The sequence below is a fragment of the Phaseolus vulgaris genome, chromosome 9 (genome assembly GCF_051622355.1).
Source record: "Phaseolus vulgaris cultivar YP4 chromosome 9, ASM5162235v1, whole genome shotgun sequence".
Classification (NCBI taxonomy): domain Eukaryota; kingdom Viridiplantae; phylum Streptophyta; class Magnoliopsida; order Fabales; family Fabaceae; genus Phaseolus; species Phaseolus vulgaris.
Window position 1 is genome coordinate 25,976,430 of NC_143506.1, and position 15,962 is coordinate 25,992,391.

Sequence of the window (15,962 nt, forward strand, 5' to 3'; positions counted from 1 at the left end):
TTATGATTGGATTCACACAATGTCTGGATCTCATCGAGCTTTTAATGAGTTTGTTTCTTAGTTTAAGAAATTGTCGAATATTTTTTTAAATTCCTCCCCTGGAACAAGTGTTTTTGTTTTCTTGAATTTTTGCTCTTTAAAGGTAAGACAAGCAATGGATGTGTGAGGACATGTAGAAACATAGGGATCAATTGAAGCTTTAGTTTGTGTTAATTCGTGACTGGTTATTTGAGTGCAGTCTTTTATTTGGTGACAGAGATGTATCAAAATAAAAAAAATGGTTTAGGATTTCCTCTCTATTTGATATTTTCAGATTTGATCACCAAATATAAGGATTTTCCGTGGTCATTTGTTTCTCTGCAGTGATGTTTGCATTATGTTTCATGCTACGTCTAATGTATCATGTTGTCTGGAAGTTTTTATGGCTCTTGGTAACAGGCTTTACAAGAGTTTCAGAGGATCAGGTGATACCTATTATCATAATTGTGTCTTGCAGTGTGAATTGTTCAAGTTTATTCATTTGCAAAAGGGATCAGTTATTCATTCATTTTTGCAGAAGATTAGATGGCTAACATTATTGTCTGTTCATTTGATCCAGTAAGAGCCCATTCTAGAAATGTGGATTTCTCTTTTTTGTTGATTTTTAGATTTGGAATTGTTCAAGTACCAACAGCATGATTTCATGGTCTCTTATGATTTCCTCTGAATTCTTGGTTGTTGTTTTGACAGGATAGGGTTTGGGTAGACTTTGGGTTTTTGGATTAGGAATTGTCCAACGACCAACCATGTGTAAAAGTTTGAAATATATGATGTGTTTGTGAGATATTTTCTAGGGATATATATATATATATATATATATATATATATATATATATATTTAGTTGCTAGTTTTATTTTTGATTGAATTACATAAATGCTTTATTAATATGATCATTTGATTATAGCAGAGTTGTAGTGTTTTTTATAAAATTATTCTTGGTAGTTATCTAATTATTCATGGTTGTTATATTAACTTTAATAGTTATTGTTTTTGGAAAAATAATCTAGAACTCTTTTGTTGGCTAATGATTCTCTAACATTTTTTTTTAATTTTATAGTAGTTGTATTTTTCTTTGACAATTTAGTTTAGGTTTTTTTACCGTGTCTGATTGTTAATTAAATATTTATTTTCATTAGAATGTTGATGATGTGAATGATTTCTTTTAATGTTGATTGTGATTCTATTTTATAAAATATTGTGTTATGGTAATCATTAATTAATTGCTTTGTATGCACTCATTATCATATTGTTGTATGACAAATCTTAAAGCTGTCTAAGAGAGGTTCCTGGGTTGCTCGGTGGAAAGTTCTAAAACTCGCTCAATATAGTAAATTATGGATCATGTGCTTTTACGCAAGAATTATTAGTAAATTCATGTACATGAATTCAGAGTATAATTCTCTAGTTGATGACTAAGAGTTTTTAACCTTTCGCTTAAATTTCTTTGCACCTTTTAAGCTTATGGCCGGTTCACTGATATTTCTTTTGCCTATGGATGATATGAAAACCCCAACAGCCAAGAGCTAAGAATAACGGAAGTCTTTTGAGTTTCCCTTTTATTTTATTTTTTTCTGGTATTGATGACCGAACATAAGGATTGAACTATGATGTGTTTATCTGTAGTGGTGTTTGGATTAGTTGAGTATATTAGCCTTATCAAGTTTCTATACTTCCTCTTAGCAAGAGCGGTTATTGTTTCCTTCAATTTTTTGACTGTACAGGGTTTATCGTTTCCTTCAATAAAATTTGGTATTTGTGTTCATTCCTTTTCAGCAAGTCATGAGTCTCTGAGATCTCTTTTGGCAGTTGAGGAACAAGAAAGGTTATAGATCAGGATATTCTAATTTCTCTATACTTGATCACCGAACATTGAATAGTGATTTGTTCTTATGCAATAAACATAAGGATTTAATTTTGATTTGTTTCTCTACAGCAATGTTTGGATTTTTTCGTGTAATGTCCTGCATCTCATGGAGTATGTTATGCGGCATAATAGTTGAATTGTAATTTGCTTCTCTGCAGTGTGAAAATCGCTTACCGTACTGCATCTCATGGGGTATGTTATGAGTGACCGAGTCTCCCTTAATATTTTAATTTATCTAATAGTCCTTTATTACCTGTTATAATTTTGTTGAATTATTGTTCTTTACAGGGATGTGTGGTAATTAGCAAGAGCTCGGGACTATTTGGTTTCAATTCTTTTATAACAAAACTTTATTTTCTCTGCTGCTATTATGCACGGGTAAACTTGTGGATTGGGAATGCTTACCTCTTTATGACAGGTGTAAACGTCTGTGTCAGCCATTTAATTTTCTCTTTCTAGTCCACACTCAGACATTTCTTTCAGCAACTGAGTTATTTAATCGCAAAGAGTGTTTTGTTTCCTTTCATATTCTTTGTTGTCAAAACAACCTTTGTTTCTTTCTTATCAGCTATAGTATTTAGTTTCACTGCGATCTCGGGATGTGTTATTTGGCAGTGATGTGGTTATTTATTCGAGGATTGATGTGTTATTTGTAAGTGAGGTGGTTATTCATTCGAGGATTGAGTTCCATTCCCTTTGCCTTGCATTGTTTGTGTTCATTGCTATCAAACAACTTTCTTCCTTTTAAATGTATGGAGTCTATTTTTTTAAGATGAAATCCCCACTAAATGTTAATGTTTTATTTTTTTCTTTCTTTTTCATCATGTCCTAGTTATTTGCGTTTCTCATAGGCTTGGTCTCATCCCTTCGACTTGCATTTGTTCGTGTTCATTGCTATTAAACAACTTTCTTTTTTTAATGTATGGAGCCTTTTTTGCTATGTCTAGATGTTGATTTGCTTGTTTTCATTCCGTTTTAGGTGTTGATTTGTTTGCGTTCATTCCTTTTTAGGTGTTGATTTGTTTGTGTTCATTCCTTTTTAGCATGTGGAGACCTCAAGAATGGTTAAGGATTAAAATCTGGAAGTGTTAAGAACGACCAATAATTCAGGATAACCTAATTTCATGAGTTTCCTTTCTATTTGTCTTTAACTGGGACTGGCTATTTGAATTTCTCTAGTTTTTGAATTCCTTCAATTCATTAATTCATCTTATGCTTTCTTAAATTCTTGGTCTTTATTACCAATATCTATTTTGAATTTAAATATAGTTCTTAAATTTTTTATGTCTAGGTGTGGATTCGTTTGTGTTCATTCCTTTTTAGCCTGTAAGACTGGTTGAGGATTAAAATCTGCTAGTGGACACGAAAAACAATCCACGGATGTGAGGTAGGATATCTAAATACTGGAAGGAGATGCTTGATTCTGTAGGTTATCCATACTCTTTGATGACAGATGCCTACTTGAGTTTGGATGTAGTTATTTATTTGATGACAGAGATCTATCATATGTAACTTTTTGTTAGTTCCTTTTCAACAGGGGATTCTGGTTGAGGATTAAAAAACATAAATTTGAATATTGTTTTTGTCTGATTATTGAAATATGTCAAATCTAGCTGTTTGATATGTGAATTTCTTGATTCTTTTTCAGCAAATCATAGGTTAGTAATAATAAAGTGCTCAGGGAAGATGTCTCCCCTTCTTTTTGAAACTTTGTAGATTGAGCATATTTTCCAGACTGATATATGAGGTAGGATGTGGAAACACTTGCCAGGGGATGTGTGAAGCTTTAGGTTTTGTTACCCTTACATTTCTTGTGTCTTTATTTGTGACTGACTAGACTTCTTGTTTGGATTCTAATTTTTGGTTGGATTCATTGCTAACCTTGTAGTTTAAGTGGCAGTTCTTGTGGGTTTAGAGGTCGTGTAATTTGGGGAGGATTTTTGTCTGGCCGAACTTCTTAATATGAAATACTGAATTGATAGTGAAAAAAAGATAAAGAAAATATATCATGGCCATTAAAAGTTTATGTTTCTCTTCGTGTTCAGCCATGCCACTTGCCAGTGAACTCTTGCTTCTTTCTCTATTGTTCCACATGCATTTTTTCATAATTTTTACTCTTTTTTTTAAGTTGTCCATCTCTAAGTAATTTAGGCTTCTCGTAGCTTTTACCAGTCCTGGATTCATAGTAAAATTTGACCCTTTTACATGGTGCAATTGAAATTAAGGAGAGAATTATTGATCTTTAGTTTTATAGTACTGAATTAATTTTGGATATGCTTAGGTCTAGCAAATTTGAAAGGTCATTTTCTTAGTTTTTACTTCATTTACTAAATTATCAAGAGTATTGGACAATTTGATTTTTTAGTGTTTTGTTTGCTGCATTGACAAATGAATCTTGTATTCTATTGTTTTTAATAGTTTTGGATTACATTCTGAATATGGCATATGATGATCTCTTCTATCTTCCAAAATGCGAAGGATCTCCAACATTAGAGTTGTATTTAGTTCTATCTCCAATGTGAGAATGAGAAAATTGAGAGCTCTATTTAGTTTTATCTCCAATTATCTCTGTAATATGAGAATGAGAAACAACAGTAGTTGGAATGTTTTCTTGCAATCTTCCTGTGCTATGATTCAGTTCTCTCTCCATATACGAGAATAAGAAAATGAGAAAGAGAAACAAGATTATTTGGAATGTTTTGTCGTAATCTTCTTGCACTATGATTCGGTTCTCTCCCAATATGCGAATGAGAAAATGAGAAACAACAGGAAAGTTTTGTCGTAATCTTCTTGCGCTATGATTCGGTTCTGTCCCCAATATGCGAATGAGAAGATGAGAAACAATAGCATATGAGAGGTCCATTTAGTTCTATCTCCAATATGAGAATGAGAATCAAATGTACATGAGATTTCTATTTAGTTTGATCTCTAATACGATAAAGAAGAGAAACAAAAGCATTTGGATTGTTCTCTTTGTAATCTTCGTGTGCTATGAGCAACGCCTCCCCTCGAGGCTATGGTAACGGGTGATGCCTCTCTATTCCAACATGAGAGCTCTATATATTTCTTTGGGGTGGGGTATCAATTTATGATACCATGTGGAAGCAGACACCATCTTTTTGCCGTCTATATTTCTCAGCTCTTGCTGAACTTAGTTTTCTTGAATTGCCATGCTTCTTTTTAAACTTTTACAGTAAGGCAATAGATATGTGGGGGCAGGTTTTGGAAACAGTGTATGGAGATCTGGTGAAACTTACTGTGAAGCTTTAGGTTTTATTATGTTTCCATTCACTATCTTATGTGCTTGATTTGAAATGGCTGTATTCTCTCTTATTGGTTTAATAGTAGGAAGCTACACGTGTCAGTCATTGTGTGTCTAAGCTAGGGCGATTCTTAATTATGCTTATCCTTGATCTCATGATCCCAACTATCTTCCAAAATGAGAATGTTCTCCATAATGACAGTAATATTTAGTTATATTTCCAATATGAGAATGAAAAACTATCTCTCAAGGCTACGAGTGACCTATTCCAAAAGGAAAGCTCCAACATGACAGCTCTATTTACTTCTTTCAGGTTGGGGTCTCAGTATTTGTGATAGGATATGGAAGCAGACTGTATCTTATTGCTAACTATATTTCTCAATCTTAGTGCCTTGTTGATTTTGGTCTTTATTATTTAATGTTTTTGAACTTGATCACCTAACATATGGGCTGAACTGTTGTTTATCTACAATAGTATTTCAAAGTGTTTTTGTAATCTTCTTCGTGCTCTTGGTTTTGAATTTGTGGCTTCCCTTGATAATTTAGATTTGTGAATTTATGTTATTGTTTTTGTACTTTGTCATGTCATCTTTTTAAGAAGATTAGTTTTCTCAAATCGCCACGAGTCTTCTTGAGCTTTGCCACGAGTATTCTTGAGCTTTTACATGAAGGATGTAGGGGTCAGGTTTTGGAAATAATGGATGGAGATACAGTTAAACTTTAGGCTTTATTATCTTTGCATTTATTATGCTGATAAAAAAACATCTTTGCATTCATTATTTTCTTTGTTGTTATTCCTTTTGCTACTCTTGTAGAGTTGGAGTTCTTGTAATTGGGCATTTGACTTTGATGATTTGATTATCTTTTACTTGTGTTGTAGTGAACTTTGAGCTTTGCCATTAGTCTTCTTGACCTTTGCCATGAGTGTTCTTGACCTTTGCCACGAGTTTTCTTGAGCTTTGCCATAAGACTTTTTGAGCTTTGCCATGAGTCTTCTTGTGCTTTGCCAAGAGTCTTCTTGAACTTTTCCATCATGAGTCTTCTTGAGCTTTGTCATGAGACTTATTGAGCTTTGCCATGAGACTTATTGAGCTCTGCTATCAGACTTCTTGAGCTTTGCCATGAGTCTTCGTGAGCTGCCATGAGTCTTCTTGAGCTTTGCCCTGAGTCTTCTTGAGCTTTGCCATGAGACTTATTGAGCTTTGCCACGAGTTTTCTTGAGCTTTGCCACGAGTCTTCTTGAGCTTTGCCATGAGTCTTCTTGTGCTTTGCCATGAGTCTTCTTGAGCTTTGCCATCATGAGTCTTCTTGAGCTTTGCCATCATGAGTCTTCTTGAGCTTTGCCATGAGACTTCTTCAGCTTTTCCATGAGACTTCTTGAGATTTTCCATGAGACTTATTGAGCTTTGCTATCAGACTTCTTGAGCTTTGCCATGAGTCTTCGTGAGCTGCCATGAGTCTTCTTGAGCTTTGCCCTGAGTCTTCTTGTGCTTTGCCATGAGACTTCTTGAGCTTTGCCATGAGATTTCTTGAGTTTTGCCATGACTCTTGTTCAGCTTTGCCATGAGTCTTCGTGAGCTTTGCCATGAGTCTTGTGCTTTGCCATAAGTCTTCTTGAGCATTTACATGAAGGATGTAGGGTTTAGGTTTTGGAAACAGCGGATGGAGTTACAGTTAAAGTTTAGATTTTATTATCTTTGCATTCATTATGCTGATAAAAAAAATCTTTGCATTCATTATTTTCTTTGTTGTTATTGTTTTTGCTACTCTTGTGGAATGGGAGTTCTTGTAATTGGGCCTTTGACTTTGATGATTTGATTATCTTCTACTTGTGTTGTAGTGAAATTTGAGCTTTGCCATGAGTCTTCTTGAGCTTTGCCATGAATTTTCTTGAGCTTTTACATGTAGGATGTAGGGGTCAGGTTTTGGAAATAGCAGATGGAGATACAGTTAAAGTTTAGGTTTTATTATCTTTGCATTTATTATGCTGATAAAAAAAAATTTGCATTCATTATTTGCTTTTCTGTTATTCTTTTTCCTACTCTTGTGGAGTGGGAGTTCTTGTAATTGGGCCTTTGACTTTGATGATCTGATTATCTTTTTCTACTTGTGTTGGAATGAACACTTACCATGGAAGCTTCAGGTTTTATTACTTTTCTACTCACTATTTTTCTTATGTGCTCGATTTGGAATGTCTACAGTTTCTCTTATTGGCTGGATAGTTGGAAGGTATTTCATTGTATGTATCTAAGCAAGTGATACGTCTAGGTCCTCCATCATCTACCCTTATTGATTATAGTTTTCTTGAATTCATTGCCACGAGTTTTCTTGAGCTTTTCCATCATACTTCTTGAGCTTTGCCATGAGTCTTCTTGTGCTTTGCCATGAGTCTTCTTGTGCTTTTCCACGAGTCTTCTTGAGCTTTACCATCACGAGTCTTCTTGAGCTTTGCCATCATGAGTCTTCTTTAGCTTTGCCATGAGACTTATTGAGCTTTGCCATGAGACTTATTGAGCTTTGCTATCAGACTTCTTGAGCTTTGCCATGAGACTTCGTGAGCTTTGCCATGAGTCTTGTTCAGCTTTGCCATGAGTCTTCGTGAGCTTTGCCATGAGTCTTCTTGTGTTTTGCCATAAGTCTTCTTGAGCTTTTACATGAAGGATGAAGGGTTCAGGTTTTGGAAACAGCGGATGGAGTTACAGTTAAAGTTTAGATTTTATTATCTTTGCATTCATTATTTTCTTTGTTGTTATTCTTTTTGCTACTCTTGTGGAGTGGGAGTTCTTGTAATTGGGCCTTTGACTTTGATGATTTGACTATCTTCTACTTGTGTTGTAGTGAACTTTGAGCTTTGCCATGAGTCTTCTTGAGCTTTGCCATGATACTTGTTGAGCTTTGCAATGAGTTTTCTTGAGCTTTGCCATGAATCTTCTTGAGCTTTTACATGAAGGATGTAGGGGTCAGGTTTTGGAAACAGCAGATGGAGATACAGTTAAAGTTTAGGTTTTATTATCTTTGCATTTATTATGCTGATAAAAGAAAAAATTGCATTCATTATTTGCTTTTCTGTTATTCTTTTTGCTAGTCTTGTGGACTGGGAGTTCTTGTAATTGGGCCTTTGACTTTGATGGTCTGATTATCTTTTTCTACTTGTGTTGGAATGAACACTTACCATGGAAGCTTCAGGTTTTATTACTTTTCTACTCACTATTTTTCTTATGTGCTCGATTTGGAATGTCTACAGTTTCTCTTATTGGCTGGATAGTTGGAAGGTATTTCATTGTATGTATCTAAGCAGGAGTGATACGTCTAGGTCCTCCATCATCTACCCTTATTGATTATAGTTTTCTTGAATTCATTGGCCTTACAGGAAAACTAAGCAATGAAGTGTGGTGTAGGATGTAAAAATGGTGGGTGGAAATTCTTTGATCGGTGAAGCTAAATGTTTTTTTCACCAGGACATTGTTGTGTTCATCTGAATTAATTTTTAACTGGCACAACTTGTCAGTTTGATTATAATTTTGGTTGTAACTTGTTGGTTTGATTATAATCTTGGTTGTATTTTGATAATGTATGGTTTGTGGGATGAGCATCAGACAACTGCGGTTGGGCTTTGATCTTTGATTTGATGGTTTGCTTCTTGGTTTGAGAAGTTCTACTATTTAATTTTGTTGACTTCTATGCATAATTCTATAATATAGGTGTTTTGTTCTTTTAATAGTTTTCCAAAACCTTTCGATTCATTATTCTTGATCCCAAACATATGGGTTGAGTTGTGAACTTCTTTGGAATTTTTGCATGTAACTCTTACGCTGAAATTTTTGAAATTAGTATAAGAATGATCCTGAAATTGAAATTGTTTAAATGCTTCACTTTTGCATCAACAATCTCCATATGTGTTTCACGTTCCTCGATTTTTGAAATTTGCATTTTTTTGTTTGCAACACATTGAGTCTTTATCTGAGGTTTCTCTTTCAGTTTATTAACTCAACCAGTGATGGAATATAGTGGGACGACTAACATGTCTAATCAACCCGTTACAGATTTTTTTTTCTTTTTTTCCTTTATTGTTTATTGAGTTGAGTGTTTTCAAAATATTTTTGTAACCACTTGGGATTGAAAGTCCAACGTTATGCCTGGCATTAGATAATTGGACTTCTTTTATTAGTTATCCAAACCGTTCATTTTTTTCATATTTGTTCTATTTGGACAGGAATTGTATGCGAGAAAGATAATGGAGTTTTGGAGGTGAATTTGTTTCATATTTGTTCTATTTGGACAGGAATTGTATGTGAGAAAGAAAATGAAGTTTTAGAGGTGAATTTGTTAATTCCAGTTAAAACGAAGAACTCTTGATAAAGTAATTTTCTTTGTTATTCTATTTCTCTATCCAATCCAGTTGTTGCATTAATCCCTTTTCAGCATACAGAACTGTGACCGATTTTAAGTTTGTATGCAACGACGTTTTTTGAAATTGTGTCACAAACTTATTATTAGGACTTATTACCTTGGTTTTATCTGATCATTCTGGACGTGCTATATTCTTTTGTGGGTTTTTGTTTGGTTTCAATTTTCAGTAATGTTTGATAATTGGATTTTTTTGTTTGCATATCAGAAACTGAACCAATCTCAAGGCATTAAGTTTCTATAGTTGGAGTAGTATGAGACAACTTTGTTTCTCTGAAATTTAGATAGTCTCTATAATATTGCATGGTAGTTTTTTTTATACGATGTACAAGTATATCCAGTTTTATTTGGATATTTTTTAACAACAATGTTTTTTGGAATATGATTGCTTGAGTGCTACCATGTGAAAGTTCAACTTAAAACGACTACAACTCATAATAGCCTAATTTCTTCTATATGAGGTTTCACCTTTTATTTAACTTCTAAGGTCTTGATAACCAACATTAGGATTGAATTGTGATTTGTTTTTCTACCGTGGTTTATGATTGGATTCAAACAATGTCTGGTTCTCATCGAGCCTTTAATGAGTTGGTTTCTAAGTTTAAGAAATCGTCTAATATTTTCTAAAATTCCTCCCTTGGAACAAGTGTTTTTAGTTTTCTTGAATTTTTGCTCTTTACAGTTAAGACATGCAATGGATGTGTGAGGACATGTAGAAACATGGGATCAATTGAAGTCTTAGTTTGTGTTAATTGGTTTAGGATTTCCTCTCTATTTGATATTTTCAGATTTGATCACCAAATATAAGGATTTTCCGTTGTCATTTGTTTCTCTGCAGTGATGTTTGCATTATGTTTCATGCTACGTCTAATGTATCATGTTGTCTGGAAGTTTTTATGGCTCTTGGTAACAGGCTTTACAAGGGTTTCAGAGGATCAGTAATTTCAGAGGTGATACCTATTATCATAATTGTGTCTTGCAGTGTGAATTGTTCAAGTTTATTCATTTGCATAAGGGATCAGTTATTCATTCATTTTTGCAGAAGATTAGATGGCTAACATTATTGTCTGTTCATTTGATCCAGTAGAGCCCATTCTAGAAATGTGAACTCCTCTTTTTTGTTGATTTTTAGATTTGGAATTGTTCAAGTACCAACAGCATGATTTCATGGTCTCTTATGATTTCCCCTGAATTCTTGGTTGTTGTTTTGACCGGGTAGGGTTTGGGTAGAGTTTTGGTTTTTGGATTAGGAATTGTCCAACTACCAACCATGTGTGTACAAGTTTAAAATATATGATGTGTTTGTCAGATATTTTTTTGGGATATATATATATATATATATATATATTTAGTTGCTAGTTTTATTTATTGAATTACATAAATGCTTTATTAATTTGATCATTTGATTATAGCAGAGTTGTAGTGGTTTTTATAAAATTATTCTTGGTAGTTATATAATTATTCATGGTTGTTATATTACCTTTAATAGTTATTGTTCTTGGAAAAATAATCTAGAAGTCCTTTGTTGACTAATGATTCTCTAACATTTTTTTAAATTTTATAGTAGTTGTACTTTGCTTTGACAATTTAGTTTAGTTTTTTTTATTGACTCTGATTGTTAATTAAATATTTATTTTCATTAGAATGTTGATGATGTGAATGATTTGTTTTAATGTTGATTGTGATTCTATTTTATAAAATATTGTGTTATGGTAATCATTAATTAATTGCATTGTATGCACTCATTTATCATATTGTTGTATGACAAATCTTAAAGCCCTGTATGAGAAAGGTTCCTGGGTTGCTCTGTGGAAAGTTCTAAAACTCGCTCACAATAGTAAATTATGGATCATGTGCTTTTACGCAAGAATTATTAGTAAATTCATGTACATGAATTCTTAGTATAGTTCATCTAGTTGATGATGACGAGTTTTTAACCTTTCGCTTAAATTTGTTTGCACTTTTAAGCTGGTTGGTTCACTGATAATTCTTTTGCCTATGGATGGTATGAAAACCCCAACAGCCACGGGCTCAGCATAACGAAAGTCTTTTGAGTTTCCCTTTTATTATTATTTTTTTTCTGGTATTGATGACCGAAAATAAGGATTGAACTATGATGTGTTTATCTGCAGTGGTGTTTGGATTAGTTGGGTATATTCGTCTTATCAAGTTTCTATACTTTCTCATAGCAAGAGGGTTTATCGTTTCCTTCAATAAAATTTGGTATTCGTGTTCATTCCTTTTCAGCAAGTCATGAGTCTGAGATTTCTTTTGGCGGTTGAGGAACAAGAATGGTTTTACAGGAGATCTAATTTCTCTATACTTTATCACCAACATTGAATAGTGATTTGTTCTTATGCAGTACACATAAGGATTTAATTTTGATTTGTTTCTCTACAACAATGTTTTGATTTTTTCGTATAATGTCCTGCATCTCATGGAGTATGTTATGCGGCATAATAGTTGAATTGTAATTTGCTTCTCTGCAGTGTGAAAATCGCTTACCGTACTGCATCTCATGAATTGTTCTTTACAGGGATGTGTGGTAATTAGCAAGAGCTCAGGACTATTTGGTTTCAATTTTTATATAACAAAACTTTATTTTGTCTTTAATAGTTTCCTTCATTGAAAAATTGAATTTTGAACTTGGTTCTTGTAAAGCATCAATGTCGTTGCCTAATTTGTGTTTCAAGATTATTGATCTTTCGTATTGAAGTTCTGAAAATTTTATTTTTTTCTTAGGTGGAGCAGTATTGAAAAGATGTTATTCCATTCATTTTAGTAGTGTAATTAGCAAGAGCGCAGGACTATTTGCCTCCATTCTTTGATTATAGAAGTTTTTATTTTGTTTGTTTCCTGCATCTACAAATGAATTTTGAACTTGTTCTTGCATAATTTATCATTGGGAGAAAATGAATTGGTGGTGTAGGTTTGGGAAACAGTGGATAAACACCTGTGGAAATTTAGGTTTTATTCTGTGTTTATTATTATAATGCTTACCTCTTTATGATAGGCACTGTAAACGTCTGTGTCAGCCATTTAATTTTCTCTTTCTTGTCCATACTCAGACATTTCTACCAGCAACTGAGTCATTTAATCGCAAAGAGAGTTTTGAGTATAATTCTCTATTTGAGTATAATGAGTTTTATACCTTTTGCGTAAATTTCTTTTCAGCTGGTGGCTGGTTTTTTGGCATTTCTTTTACGTATGGATTATATGAAAAGCTCAACGACCAAGGGCTCAACATAACTTTAAGTCCTTTTTGAGTTTCCCTTCTATTATTTTCTTTATGGTATTACATAAGGACTGAACTATGATTTGATTTGTTTATATGCAGTGGTGTTTGGATTAGTTGCGTAACGTGTCTTATTTTCATCGTATCAAGTTTCTGTACTTAGTAAATTCATTTTGGTGAATTTTGAGTATAATTCTCTATTTGAGGATGACGAGTTTTATCCTTTTGCATAAATTTCTTTTCACCTTTTGAGTTGGTGGCTGGTTCTCTGGCATTTCTTTTGGCTATAGATGATATGAAAAGCACAACGACCAAGGGGCTCGACATAACCTAAGTCTTTTTTGTGTTTTCCTTCTATTTTTCTTTATCCTGGTATTGATCACAGTTCATAAGGATATGATTTGTTTATCTGCAGTGGTGTTTGAATTAGTTACGACGCATATTCGTCTTATAAGTTTCTATAACTAGTAAATTCATTTACGTGAATTTTGAGTATAATTCTCTGTTTGAGTATTACGAGTTTTAAACCTTTTGCGTAAATTTCTTTTCAGCTCGTGGCTGTTTTTTTGGCATTTCTTTTGCCAATATGAAAAGCACAACGACCAAGGGGTCGACATAACCTTAACTCCTTTTTGAGTTTCCCTTCGATTATTTCCTTTATGATATTACATAAGGATTTAACTATGATTTCTTTATCTGCAGTGGTGTTTGGATTAGTTGGGTAACGACGCATATTCATCTTACAAGTTTCTATAACTATTAAATTCATTTACGTAAATTTTGAGTATAATTCTCTGTTTGAGTATTAGGAGTTTTAAACCTTTTGGGTAAATTTCTTTTCAGCTGGTTTTTGGCATTTCTTTTGCCTGTGGATGATATGAAAAACACAATGACCAAGGGCTCCACATAACCATAAGTCTGTTTTGAGTTTCCCTTCTATTATTTTTTTTATGGTATTACATAAGGATTGAACTATGATTTGTTTATCTGCAGTGGTGTTGTATTGTATTATTGTTCTTTAGGGATGTGTGGGGTTATAGTTTTGTTGAATTATTGTTCTTTACAGGGATGTGTTCTTTACACTAGTTTTTTCTATTGCATTAGTTTGTATTTGGCTAAACTTGTTGGTTCGATTTTTATTTTTTTCTTCTTAGGCATAACCAAATAAATATTGGAGGGCCAATGAATGTCTTATTTTAACATATGATCACGACAAATGGATTGAATTATGATCATGTCTCTTGGCAGCTTGATTTTATGAGCCGTGTCTCTATGCACTGTGACCTTAGGCACTTTGGTGGTCTCAGGCCTAGATAAATTGAAAAGAAGTATCTTGGAGTCATTCCCTTCATTTTAGTAGTGGTACTTAGCAAGAGCTCATGACTATTTGGCTTCAATTTTTTTATTACAAAACTTTATTTTGTCTTTATTACTTTCCTTTTTTTGACAAATGAATTTTCAAAAACAGTGAATGGAGGTCCAGTGAAACTTTAGGTTTTATTACCTTTGTATTCATTATTATTTTCTTTGCAGTTATTCTTTTGGCTAAACTTGTGGCTAAAGATGTAGAGTGGCAGTTATTCATTTTTGCAGTTATATGAGTATGATAGGCTTTGACATTTGTTTTATTGTGCCTTCGATTATCTTCTTCTACTTGGGTTGCGGTGACTTACTATGAGCGACTCCCATGGTTTTCAATTTGTGAATTTACCTTAACTTTTCTCTACTTTGTCATGTCATGCTTTTAAGAAAATTAGTTTTCTCAAATCCCCATGCTTCTGGTTGAGCTTTTACAGGAAGACTATAGATATATGGGACAGGTTTCGGAAAGAATTAATGGACTTTACAGGGAATTCATGGGGGCTACCCAGAATGAGGTGTGGTATGTGCAAATGGTGGGTGGAAATTATGTGATATGTGAAGATAAATGTTTCTATTAACAGTACATTGTGGTATCTGAATTAATTTTTAACTGGCTCAACTTGTTGGTTTTGATTATTATTTTGGTTGTATTTTGATGGTGTATGGTTCATAAGAGGCATTGTGGGATGAGCATGGGACAAGTGCGGTTGGACTTTATTATTTGATTTGATAGTTTGTTTCTTGGTTTGAACAGATCTGTTACTCAATTTTGACGCCTTTTGGATAATCCTCTGATACAGGTCTTTGCCTCTTTATTAGTTTTTCAAACCTTTTTGATTCATTATTCTTGATCGCTAAGCATATGGGTTGAGTTGTGAAAAAAGTCCATTAATCTTTGTGATGATGGCGAGTTTTGAATCTTTTGATCAAATACCTTTATCCCTTTTCTACTGGTGGCTGGGTGTTGGGGTCTTGAGATTTGTTTTGTCTATGGATGAAATGAAAAACATAATAGTTCAGAAAGGCCAATTGATCCAAGTCTTCTTTTAGTCTTTCTATTATTTAATTTATTTGGTATTGATCACCGAAAATAAGGATTGGATTATGATTTGTTTATTGGTGTTTGTCATTAGTTGTGTAACTGGGCAAGTCTATTTTAGTCTTGCATGCTGGCTAACTCACGTACTCTTCATTTTTCACTCCCCAATTCAAACAAAACATTATGGAAAAAGTTAAATATATCTTTTTATTACTAATATAAAAAATAATAATAAACTTAATTGAAAATATCAAATTTACCAATAGACTTAAAACTTAATCAATGTTGAAATATAAGATTATAACCAGGCAGTTTGTGAAACAATTCATAAGGGGATTTATTTTGTAAAACATTGCTTATGGGTGTGGGGACAAGTGAAACGATGAAGAATACCATGCATTTGAGTGAAACTTTTAAAACATATGAATTTCTTTGCATTATCAGTTTGGATAGCACGTAGTTTGAAACCAGTTTGAGTTTTCGCATACGTTTTGAAATGAATAAACAAATTTAGGGCTTGTGATTTATTATGCAAAAGAAACAGCCAAGTGTATTTGGTGTGAGCATCTAAAAAAGAGATATAATAGCGAGCACCATTGGAAGCACATACAGGAGCTGGACCTCATATATCAATAAAAACTAACTGTAAAGGTGCAGTGTATTGAGAAAGAGAGGTATGAAAAGGAAGTTGATGATGTTTTCCATGTATGGAAGGTTCACAAAAACGTGTGGTAGAAGAGTAAGCAACATTAC

At 33.3% G+C, this 15,962-nt stretch overlaps 1 long non-coding RNA gene across 2 annotated transcripts; it reads left to right on the forward strand.

Annotated features, from left to right (window-relative positions):
• Positions 1-1,194: 1,194 nt before the first annotated feature.
• Positions 1,195-14,923, forward strand: LOC150025225 (uncharacterized). 2 transcript variants are annotated; one of them, XR_016515892.1, is made up of 5 exons: positions 1,195-1,862; positions 1,974-2,096; positions 2,193-2,556; positions 3,196-3,291; positions 14,605-14,923. It is a non-coding gene; the product is annotated as an uncharacterized LOC150025225 (long non-coding RNA). The 2 variants fall into 2 exon arrangements; XR_016515893.1 differs by lacking the exon at positions 2,193-2,556.
• The last annotated feature ends 1,039 nt before the right edge of the window (positions 14,924-15,962 follow it).